Source organism: Ovis canadensis, chromosome 14 (assembly GCF_042477335.2).
Source record: "Ovis canadensis isolate MfBH-ARS-UI-01 breed Bighorn chromosome 14, ARS-UI_OviCan_v2, whole genome shotgun sequence".
NCBI classification, from domain to species: Eukaryota; Metazoa; Chordata; class Mammalia; order Artiodactyla; family Bovidae; genus Ovis; species Ovis canadensis.
The window spans coordinates 79,257,406-79,269,725 of NC_091258.1; positions in this window are offsets into that span (position 1 = coordinate 79,257,406).

The window sequence follows — 12,320 nt, forward strand, 5'->3', positions numbered from 1 at the left end:
GGCCAGTTTTTTTGGTCTTTGTTCCCAACCGTTCAGGGAGTCAGGAAAATCAGAAGTAGCTCCTGGGACACTTGACTTTCCGGAAGGGAAACAGGAGTAGAGCACTGTGATTTTGTCCATTTAGAGACACAGCTCAGGGTACATGAGGCCAATGTGACTAGAATTCAGGTGGCATAGTAAGGAGAGGAGGGAGCTAGAGATGAGGGGTACAGAGAAAGGGGAGGAGCAAAGAACTGAAAAAAGACTATGGTGATTCCTTGGTCGTCAGTGGTTAGGATTCCAGGCTTTCACTGCAGTCCCTGGTGGAACTGACATCCCGCATGCTGCAGGGCACAGCCAGAAAAGAGAAAAATGCTGTGTAATATGAAAAGCAGATGAGATAATACGGAAGGGAAAAAAATCAGTGAATTTAAAGATACAGAAATTATGCAAAATAAATCACATAGCGAAAAAAATAACAGCAGTAGTGACCTGTAGGAAAATACTACATGATCTAACATACATGTGTTTGGAAGGCCAGAAGCAAGAGCATAACAAGAAAGAAAAAAAAGAAGGAAGGGAGAAGAGCTGAGACATTTCCCTATTTGTTTAAAAAGGAGACAGCAACCACCAGAAGATAGGAAGGTCAAGGAATCTTCTCTAGAGCAGAAGAAACATGGCCTTACTAATATCTTGATTTCAGCCCTCTAGCTTCCACAATTGTGAGAGCATAAAATAGTGTTTAAGCCACTCAGTTTGTGGGAACTAATGTAGCTACCACCTTTTGCCTTATTAACATTTAGAGAACTTTAAGGGCCACAAAGAATTTTCACAAAAAGAAAATATTCTAGGCCATAAAAATATCAATAAATATAAAATTAAAATCATTAAGATACATACTCTAAGCACAGGAGAATTAAAGTAGAATTCATGAAAGAACACTGCTAAAAAACCCTAGTTTAACATATTTGGAAGTTAAAACAATTTTTTTCCTTTTTTTTTTTTTTGGGCTATGCCATGTACCATGCAGGATTTTAGTTCCCTGATCAGGGATTGAACCTATGCCCTCTTGCATTGGGAATGCAGGATCTTAACTACTGGACCATCAGGGAAGACCCTGAGAAATTACATAATATTTGGAACCAAGTGGAATGAAACCTAATATATCAAGATTTGTTATTGCTGAGATTAGAAAAAAAAGTATAGATCTAAGTATTTTGAAAGTAAGGGAAGAACTAAAACATTTAATGTCCAAGTTAAGACACTATTAGAAATAAACATAATTAAAACCAAAGTAGGCAAAAGGAAAGAATAAAGAACAGAAATTAATAAAATAATTAAAATATAGAAAATCAGTGAACTCTGAAGCTGTCTTTTAACTGGATCAATATAATTGATGGATCTCTAGGTAGATTGGTCAGGAAAAAAAAAATTACCAATATAAGGAATGAAAGGATAGCACTAGATGCGGTAAAAACATTCAAAGAATTACAGAGATTTCCCACGCTGCTGCTGCTGCCAAGTCGCTTCAGTCGTGTTTGACTCTGTGTGACCCCATAGACGGCAGCCCACCAGGTTCCGCCATCCCTGGGATTCTCTAGGCAAGAACATGAGTGGGTTGCCATTTCCTTCTCCAATGCATGAAAGTGAAAAGTGAAAGTGAAGTCGCTCAGTCGTGTCCGACTCTTAGCGACCCCATGGACTGCAGCCCACCAGGCTTCTCCGCCCATGGGGTTTTCCAGGCAAGAGTACTGGAGTGGGTTGCCATTGCCTTCTTCGCCCATGCTGCATGGTGTGGCCAAAAAAAGAATTAAATGTGATTTTTGGCTGCCCCGTGTGAAATCTTAGTTCCTTGACCAGGGATTGAACCCATGTCCCTTGCACTGGAAGTGCAGAATCTTAACCAATGGACTACCTGCGAAGTCCAGGTTATATGTGATATTTCAGTTTTTATTTAAAATGAAACAAAACCTTGATTTATATAGCAGCTGCGCCACTCCAGTCATCTCACAGCAGTGGGTTTCCTCTCTCTCAGGGTTGGCCCAATAAAAAGTTGGGCAAAACAAACTGTATTTGGGTTGAGAAAGAAATCACAACAAAGATTAGTTAATTTTGGTGTGGGCTTGCCATGCAGCACACAAGACCTTAATTCCCTGACCAGGGATGAACAGTGGCCTACCTTAGGCCAGTGTTGGTAACTCAGAAAAGTGAGTCCACAAGATACAGGAAAGAAGGGTAGAGCCTCTGCTGCCCTTTGACACGTCCCCTCTGGCCCCTTGTGCCCTGAGCCCTGACCTCAAATCTGCTATAGGAGCTGAGTCCTCAGCTGAGTTCTAGCAGGGAAGACAGTTCCCAGGCAGGGCTCCAGGGAGTACACGATATTTTTAGCAACTCTTTCCAACAACTCTACAAAAACTAGAAACTGACCAAAAAATTTATTGAAATACTCCAACAACTCTGGTTCACTGAGGAAGAAATGAGTACTCTGAAGTGGCCTCTATTACAGACACTAACTTGGCAGTTTAAAGTTTTCCCATTATGATTTTGTGCCAAGATGACTTCACTAGTGAATTCTTCTAGACATTTAAGGAAGAAGTAATTCCAATTCTACTCAAATCATTTTTTTTTTAAGGATGGAACTCTTCTCAACTAGTTTTAGGAGATTAACTTGATACCAAAATTAACTTGATACCAAAATCAAGCAGTACTATTAGAACTGAAGACCAACACCCACATGAACATGGACACAGAATATCCTAAACAAAATTTTAGGAAATTTAAAACCCTGTCATTATTTGAAATAGAGATGAAGATCCCCTTTTTTAGGGAGTGTGGGGGATGTCGCGCTATGCGACATTGGATCTTCCCCAACCAGGGATCGAACCGGGGCCCCTGCATTGGGAGCGTGGAGTCTCATTTAACCTTAACCACTGGACCGCCAGAGAAGTCCCCTCAGTATATAATATAATCTTACACGTGAAGATGTGAGATGGGAACGTAGTTAATGTAAGGCCCAGCGACGCAGGGAGAATCCACTCAAGCGGGAAACTTAGTTTCCAGGCAGAAACGGATTCCGGGAGCCGCAGGCCCTACCCCACCCCATCTCAAGCCAGGTTCCGTGGTGGGAGGACCCACATCCTCCGAGAGACCTTGTCATCTCGCCACACAAGCCGTCGCGGAGCGCGTCGTTTCCTGTATCAGCGGCGCGTGCAGACGGTAGTTGTCGTATTGTCCTGTTCTCTTTCTCATTCCTGGGAATTTAACGCTAAGTGCGTTGTAAGTACGTGAACAAGGGCGTTTGCACAAGAAAGTTCACCGGAAAGCCTTTGTATCCGTGAATTCTGGATGTGGTCACGGATATGCGGAGATGGGCTGGGGCCTGACGCTTCCTTTGCATATTTAAGATTTTTACAGGATATGATGTCAGCAGGATCTGACAGGCATTTGCTGCGTCAGGGAAATCTGTCAAGAATTTCTTTCTCCTGCAAACTCCAAGCATATTGGCAATTCCGGGGTGGGAAGGGGAGAGAGCTGTCTTAAGCCCTAGTCTTGCTTGCTGACTCCAATAAACGTTTTCCAAGGTTCGGGAATTAAGGTCGGACAGGTTGCCGCACCGAGTGTTGCAGAAGACGTGGATATTCAGGGGTCTTGCCGTTACTGATGGTGTGATAATTAGTAAAACCCCTCTGGAAGATTCATTCCCACCTCAGATTGTTCTAAAAAGAAGCTCGTGTACAAGATGACATGTACAGCAATGTTCACAGCCACCGGCCCCTCCTCCCCCCCGCCCCCCCACCCCACACACACACCACGAAGGGCGTCTTGGGAAGCCTGAGGGCTGGTTGAGTCCTGGGTGCTTGGCTCCCTCGGTGGTGACAGCGGGGCAGGATCTGGGTACTTTGTCATCAGGGAGCCACCAGCTGTGATCTGCCTCCTCTTAGCCGGACTGGGACCTCGGAGGGTGAAATTGTGCCTTGGAACCTTGCCCTTTCTTGTCAGAACAGAGAATAACGTTCGTTTGGTAGAGATTTACAGGAAAATTGTTTCCTGACCATGACCTAACCTCAGAAACAAAGGAGCTGAGGCCAAGAAGTTTGTACCAACTAACCACGCCCCTCCATCACCCTTCCTAGGAGAGGGCTTTGCTGAGAGCTTTTGGGGTTTTAAGGCATGAGCCACCCATCTCCTTGCATGGCTCTGCAGTAAACCTTCCTCTGTTCCATAGTCCAAAGTTTTGATATTATTTGGCTTCACTGTGTGGCAAGCACACAGACTTGCATTTCAGCAATTTCAGATGCAGTGAGGAAATCAGAGAAGCATCACAATTTATGCTGCAGAATTTCCCCTTTCCAAGATTTGGACCTGTTCTGCATGGCAAACAGTAGGTTATCAATGTGACTGAGCACCAGTTTTCCAGGTGGAAACACACTCACTAATGCATGGTGGGTGATTTACCAACACGCTGGCTTTAGCCTCAGCTGTGCACAGAACTTTTTATCCACACTGTCCTTTCAAACCAGTTCAGGAAATAATCACCCCAGCCCTCACCTTCTTTGGATAAAATTAATGAAACACACTTGGTTTTTCTGTTATCTGTTTGCAAACAAAATTTCATCATGTGGATTTCAGTCACCAAACCTATTCAACTTGTAAAATTTAAAAATATGTGAGTTCTTTTACACTGAGGCATAATTCATGTAATATTATTTTTGTTTCCGGTGTACACGATTCTGTTTTTGTATGTGTTGCACAGTGATCACCGTGTGGCTAGTTAACATCTATCACTGTACATAGTTACAGCTTTTTTCTTGTGATGAAAATTTTAAGATCTACTTAACAACTTTCATATATACAACACAGTATTATGTTATATTCTTTCTTTGGCTTATGTCACTTAGCATAGTGCCCTCAAGGTTCCCGTTGAAAGTGGCCAGATTTTCATCTTTTTATGACTAATATTCCATTTATAGGTATATATGCACTTCCTTTTCTTTAATACTCATCTAGATGGACATTCTGGTTGCTTTCTTGACTGTTGTAAATAATACCACAGTGAGCATGGAGGTGCATATCTTTTTGAGTTAAATGTTTTGTTTCCTTAAGATAAATACCCAGAAGTGGAATTGCTGCATCAAAATTTTGTTTTTGTGGTAGATGTTTAGCTCAAATGGGTCCCCTATCAAATGAGTAGCTGGTGAGTCCATGTGATAATCTATGGATAAAGGGTCTCAGGATTGTATGCACCCAGTCTTGCCTCCAGCCCATGTCGAATGGGGGCAGGATCAAAAACTTATCAGAGACATAATTAAAGAGCCTCATGGACTTGAAGGTGAGACACACCTCCCTTTAAATGTAGGAAAAGACAATGGAAAAATTGCTAAAGTTGCTGAGAGGTGTAAGCCACCCGAAGGGCCTGGAGCAAAGTAGAGACTCTCAGAAGTGTGTTTGGTAGACTAGAATTGTAAAAGGGGTTGCTTGAAGAGACCACTAAGTCGGTAAGTTAAAACAGCTGTTTGTGATCTACAGGAACATGAGAGTTTTATTGATGTCTTTCCCAAGAGCCCGCATTGTGTTATTGTGCGAGGTGAAATGTGTGTACTGGTTACTATCAATGACGTCTGTAACTCCAAAACATATAAGGCGTATTATGGCAAGGCTTAGTATATGTAGAGACATGAGTGGGTTTTTGTTTATGCCACACTGTGCAGCTTGTGGGATCTTAATTCCCTGACCAGGAATCAAACCTGCACCCAGAGCAGAACTGCCAGGGAATTCCTCATGAGTGAGTTTTTGATGTATGTATGCTTGGATGTGTGTGAGTCAGGAGATTCCCAGAGTCCTTTACCTCGAAGGGGAAAATTTTTTGTGATGATGTGAAGATGCGCCAGGGCACCCAGTGCTGAGATGACTGCCTCAAGTGTGGTCGGCTGTACTCACCTTTTTGTTTCATCCTTTATCAGGGGCATCCTGGCTAGGGGATGGAGAACAGTGGCCATCCACTGATGGTCAGCAGTGCCACTGACACAGTCTAGGAATTGTCTATCACTTAGTAAATCCCAAGGGTCTCTCTCTCCAGTAGCCTTGGGTCTAGAGAACGTGGTGACCTCCTCCAGCACCAAAGTTCCGGGAAGAGACTGAGGACAGGGTAAACCACTCCTCCTGCAGGGGTAGTAATAGTTTGCTAGGGGCCCCAGGCTTGTCTTCACCCCGTTTTATGGAGGCCTAGGTAGCCATTCTGAGCAGGCGGGGTGCTATTTCCTTGACTAAAAGCATAATGGGTACTGCGGTATGGAGGGTCACGAACTCAGGGTTTATGAGAGCCTCTATTTTCAAGATCATGATTTCTGTAACCAGTCATTCAGTCAGTTCAGTTCAGTCACTCAGGCATACGTGACTGCAACCCCATGGACTGCAGCACACCAGGCCTCCCTGTCCATCACCAACTACTGGAGCTTGCTCCAACCCATGTCTATTGAGTTGGTGATGCCATCCAACCATCTCATCCTCTGTTGTCCCTTCTCCTCCCACCTTCAATCTTTCCCAGCATCAGGGTCTTTTCCAATGAGTCCGTTCTTTGCATCAGGTGGCCAAAGTATTAGAGTTTCAGCTTCAGCGTCGGTCCTTCCAATGAATATTCAGGACTGATTTCCTTTAGGATGGACTGGTTGGATCTCCTTGCAGTCCAAGGGATTTCCAGAGTCTCCTCCAACACCACAGTTCAAATGGATCAATCATTAGTCATCAACCAGTCATTAGTTGTTTGTCTTTCTTTCTTTCTTTTTTTAATGGTGTGAAGCATGGAAACAAGAGGGGGCAGGTCCTTGCATTAGAAGCCTTTGAGCAACTTGTAGTCATCACGAGTTGTTCAGAAATTTCCAGGATATGTGAGAAGAGGTTGCCAAAACTTTTACAGTGAAGGAATTGCTGAGGGTGCTAACAGTGGGCACCAGCTGATTTTCATTTGAAAGTAAAATTTGCAAATGAGGAGTAAGTTGCCACCAGAACCAGAAGTGTACTAAAAGCAATGTTGTACCTGTGCTCCTGGAGAAAGGTGGATACAGAGAAGGTCATGTCTAAGATTATGTGTGATGGCAGAGCTGTTGAGGTATTCTGTGAGTGTTTTTTTTAATGTTTACTTATTCATTTGGCTTTGTCAAGCCTTCATAGTGGCATGAGAGATCGTCAACCTTTGTTGCAGCATGCGAGATGTTTAGTTCAGATATAAAACATAAGGATTCAGTGTTTGTATATATTACAAGATGATCACCATCAGCTAGTTACCATCTGTCACATACAAGGGTGTTGCAGTATTATTGACTGCATTCCATATTTTGTGTATTACATCCCCGTGACTTACTTATGTTAAAACTGGAAGTATGTTCCTCTTAGTCCCCTTTACCTATTTTGCCCATCCCTGCCATTCTCCTTTTTGGTTAAACTTATTGCTATGTGTTTTATTCTTTTTGAAGCTATTGTAAGTGGAGTTGTTTTTATAATTTCTTTTTCAGATTTCCAGTGTCTGGAAATATAGTATTTGTGCATTGGTCCTATATCCCACAATTCCATTAACTCATTTATTGTTCTAATTATGTGTGTGTATATTCTCTGACCTTGTACGCCTGTAAGATTCTGTCATCTGCAAAGAGGGTTTTGTTTCTCCCTGTACAGTCTGGTTGCCTTTTATTTCTTTTTCTTGCTTAAGGAATTGCTCCAGTTAGACGTTTCAGTACAATGTGGAATAGAAGCGGTGAAAGGTTTAGGCTTCTTCTTGTAGTATTCTTGGTTAAGGGGGAAATCTTTTAGTCTTTCATCACTGAATATGGTTATCTGTGAGGTTTTCATAATGCCCTTTATGAGGTAATCCTAGCATGCTGAGTATTTTTATCATTATGAAAGGATGTTGAATCTATCAAAACTTTTCTGCATCAATTGCTTTTTTTCCCCCCTCCATTCTATCAGCATGTGTTATGTTGATTGATTTCTGTAAGTTAAACCACACTGATGGATTTGGTTTATTAGCATTTTGTATTTTTATTCATAAAGGATATTGTTCTGAAGTATTCTTTTCTTGTGATGTCTTTGTTTTTGGTATAAGGTATTACTGGCCTTGTAGAATGAGTTATGAAGTGTCCTATCCATCTCTTTTCTTTTTATTTGAACAATTTGAGAGAGATTAGTGTTATTTCCTCTTCAAATATTTGTTAGAATTCACCAGAGAAGCCATTTGACCCTGGGATTTTCTTTGTTAGTAGATTTTGTGTTACTATTTTAGTGTCTTTGTTACAGATTTATTCAGATTTTCTACTTCTTGAGTTGGTTTTGATATTTTATGTGTTTCTAGAAATCTGTTCATTTAATCTGTGTTGTCTAATTCGTTGGAGTGTACTTATTCATAGTGTTGCCTTCTGATCCTGATTATTTCTGCCAGATCAGAAATAACAACCTTCTTTCATCTGTGATTTTAATAATTTGAGCCTGCACTCTTTTTTTCCTAATCAGTCTCAATTCAGTAGCTCAGTTGTGTCTGACTCTTTGGGAAACCATGGACTGCAGCATGCCAGGCCTCCCTGTCCATCACCAACTCCCAGAGCTTACTCAAACTCATGTCCACTGAGTCGGTGGTACCATCCAACCATGTCATCCTCTGTCATCCCCTTCTCCTCCTGCCTTCAATCTTTCCCAGCGTCAGGGTCTTTCCAAATGAGTTAGTTCTCCACATCAGGTGGCCAAAGTATTGGAGTTTCAGCTTCAGCATCAGTCCTTGCAATCAATATTCAGGACTAATTTCCTTTAGGATGGACTGGTTGGATCTCCTTGCTGTTCAAGGGACTCTCAAGAGTCTTCTCCACCACTACAGTTCAAAAGCATCAATTCTTTGGCGCTCAGCTTTCTTTATAGTCCAACTCACATCCATACATGACTGCTGGAAAAACCAAAGCTTTTACTAGATGGACCTCTGTTGGCAAAGTAATGTCTCTGCTTTTGAATATGCTATCTAGGTTGGTCATAACTTTCTTTCCAAACAGTAAGCATCTTTTAATTCCATGGCTGCAGTCACCATCTGCAGTGATTTTGGAGCCCAGAAAAATAAAGTCAGCCACTGTTTCCATTGTTTCCCCATCTATTTGCCATGAAGTGATGGGACCAGATGCCATTATCTTTCTAGTCTGAGGCTTATCAATTTTGTTATCTTTTCAAAGAAACAACTGAGATATTTGTCTTTAGTGCTTTTGACTGATGTCCCTCAGAAAGCCAATGCAGCTCTGGGAACTAATGTGAGGTGGACAGAACAGAGACAGGCCCCTTAGCTGATCGCCCGTGCCAGCATCAGACATGCTAAAGCTCAAGACTGTAAGTCTCTGAGAATAAGGTCCATAAGGCCCACTAACACACCAGCAAGCCCATGAGGTGCTAGGGGAGTTGGGGACGGTAGGCATGTAAGTTAACAGGCTACAATATTGTCCAAAATTTGGCAACTTCTTTGTTCATTTAATACTCCCCTGATGATTGTAAGTTTTTAAATTAGATTTCAGATTCCTAAAAAAGCTGATTCTGAGAGTTTTCATAGGCGTAATCTTTGCTTAAGTGGCAGCATAGAGATTTCAAATTCTCGACTCCACCGTTTTCACTAAGGTCACTTTTGTTGGTGAGTTTTTGTTTGCTAAGTATAAAGATTTAAAACCAGCATCATATGAAAGATATGGACTCCTTTCCTCGTGGTAAATCTGGAAAGAATTGAATTGATAAAAATGAAAAAAAACACTGTTGTAATAAAGCATAAGTTAGGGCACAAAAACTCATAGGTATTATGTGAACTTTAATAAAAATTAGATTAATGGTTCACAAAATAATTCCTTGGACTGGTGTCATAGTATCCTCTGTAAATTTTGTTAGAAATGTAAATTCTTCTGTACTCAGTCAGAAACACTAGAGTTGGGGGCCCAGAATATGGGTTTCATAGACATTCACAAACTTTTCTTCCTGATACATGTTCAATTTTGAAGACCACAGTGATTTAATAAAAAATTATGATAGCTCTGTATTAAGGAGAGGACTTAAGCTCACAGTGTTGGTATCAAAGATTATAGGTTGTGTATTTCCAGGAAATAAAATTCAAGACATTATGTAACTAATTTAAAAACACTTATATGAGACATCTGATCTATCATGAAAATGACACAGGCATTTTGTTTTTTACATCAGTTCAGTTCAGTTCATTTCAGTCACTCAGTCGTGTCCGACTCTTTGCGACCCCATGAATCGCAGCACACCAGGCCTCCCTGTCCATCACCAACTCCCGGAGTTCACTCAGACTCACGTCCATCGAGTCCGTGATGCCATCCAGCCATCTCATCCTCTTTCGTCCCCTTCTCCTCCTGCCCCCAACCCCTCCCAGCATCAGAGTCTTTTCCAATGAGTCAACTCTTCGCATGAGGTGGCCAAAGTACTGGAGCTTCAGCTTTAGCATCATTCCTTCCAAAGAAATCCCAGGGCTGATCTCCTTCAGAATGGACTGGTTGGATCTCCTTGCAGTCCAAGGGACTCCCAAGAGTCTTCTCCAACACCACAGTTCAAAAGCATCAATTCTTCGGCACTCAGCCTTCTTCACAGTCCAACTCTCACATCCATACATGACCACAGGAAAAACCATAGCCTTGACTACACGGACGTTAGTTAGCAAAGTAATGTCTCTGCTTTTTAATATGCTGCCTAGGTTGGTCATAACTTTTCTTCCAAGGAGTAAGCATCTTTTAATTTCATGGCAGCAGTCACCATCTGCAGTGATTTTGGAGCCCCCCAAAATAAACTCTGACACTGTTTCCACTGTTTCCCCATCTATTTCCCATGAAGGGATGGGACCGGATGCCATGATCTTCGTTTTCTGAATGTTGAGCTTTAAGCCAACTTTTTCACTCTCCTCTTTCACTTTCCTCAAGAGGCTTTTTAGTTCCTCTTCACTCTCTGCCATAAGGGTGGTGTCATCTGCATATCTGAGGTTATTGATATTTCTCCCGGGAATCTTGATTCCAGCTTGTGTTTCTTCCAGCCCAGCGTTTCTCATGATGTACTCTGCATAGAGGTTAAATAAGCAGGGTGACAATATACAGCCTTGATGTACTCCTTTTCCTATTTGGAACCAGTCTGTTGTTTCATGTCCAATTCGAACTGTTGCATACAGATTTCTCAAGAGGCAGGTCAGGTGGTCTGGTATTCCCATCTCTTTCAGAATTTTCCGGTTTATTGTGATCTACACAGTCAGAAGCTTTGACATAGTCAATAAAGCAGAAGTAGATGTTTTTCTGGAATTCTCATGCTTTTTCAATGATCCAGTGGATGTTGGCAATTTGATCTCTTGTTCCTCTGCCTTTTCTAAAACCACCTTGAACCTCAGGAAGTTCACGGCTCACGTATTGCTGAAGCCTGGCTTGGAGAATTTTGAGCATTACTTTACTGGCATGTGAGATGAGTGCAATTGTGCAGTAGTTTGAGCATTCTTTGGCATTGCTTTTCTTTGGAATTGGAATGAAAACTGACCTTTTCCAGTCCTGTGGCCACTGCTGAGTTTTCCAAATGTGCTGGCATATTGATTGTAGCACTTTCACAGCATCGTCTTTCAGGATTTGAAACAGCTCAACTGGAATTCCATCCCCTCCACTAGCTTTATTCGTATTGATGCTTTCTATGCCCACTTGACTTCATATTCCCAGATGTCTGGCTCTAGATTAGTGATAACACCATCATGAATATCTGGGTCATGAAGATCTTTTTTGTACAGTTCTTCTGTGTATTCTTGCCACCTCTTCTTAATATCTTCTGCTTCTGTTAGGTCCATACCATTTCTGTCCTTTATCGAGCCCAATTTTTCATGAAATGACATATGAAAAGCCTCAGAAAAACTTGCCTTAAATAACAAGCAGATAATAATCAGATAATTGCAAAGAAGATAGTTTTTTACTTTAATACTAGAAAAAAGAGGGAGTTCCTGGCAATCTGGAGGTTAAGACTCTGTGCTTCCACTGCTGGGGGCATGGGTTTGATCCCTAGTCTGGAAAATAAGATCCTGGAAGCCACATGGCCAAAAAAAAAGAAAGAAAAGAGAGGGAGAGAAAGAGAAAGAGAGAATCTAGAAAAAAGAAATGTAATGTGTTATACTAAACATTTTACCATTAATTTGCATTACCTGATCATAAAAAGGTTCTAAGTAACAAAATTTGATCCTACAAAACTTAGTGATTCGCTTTTTCAGAACAGTTAAGACAAAATATCAACGGAAATTAAAGATGGTAAAAATGTAACTCTTATGATAGATATATTAAATTGAATGAAAGTGAAAGTGAAAG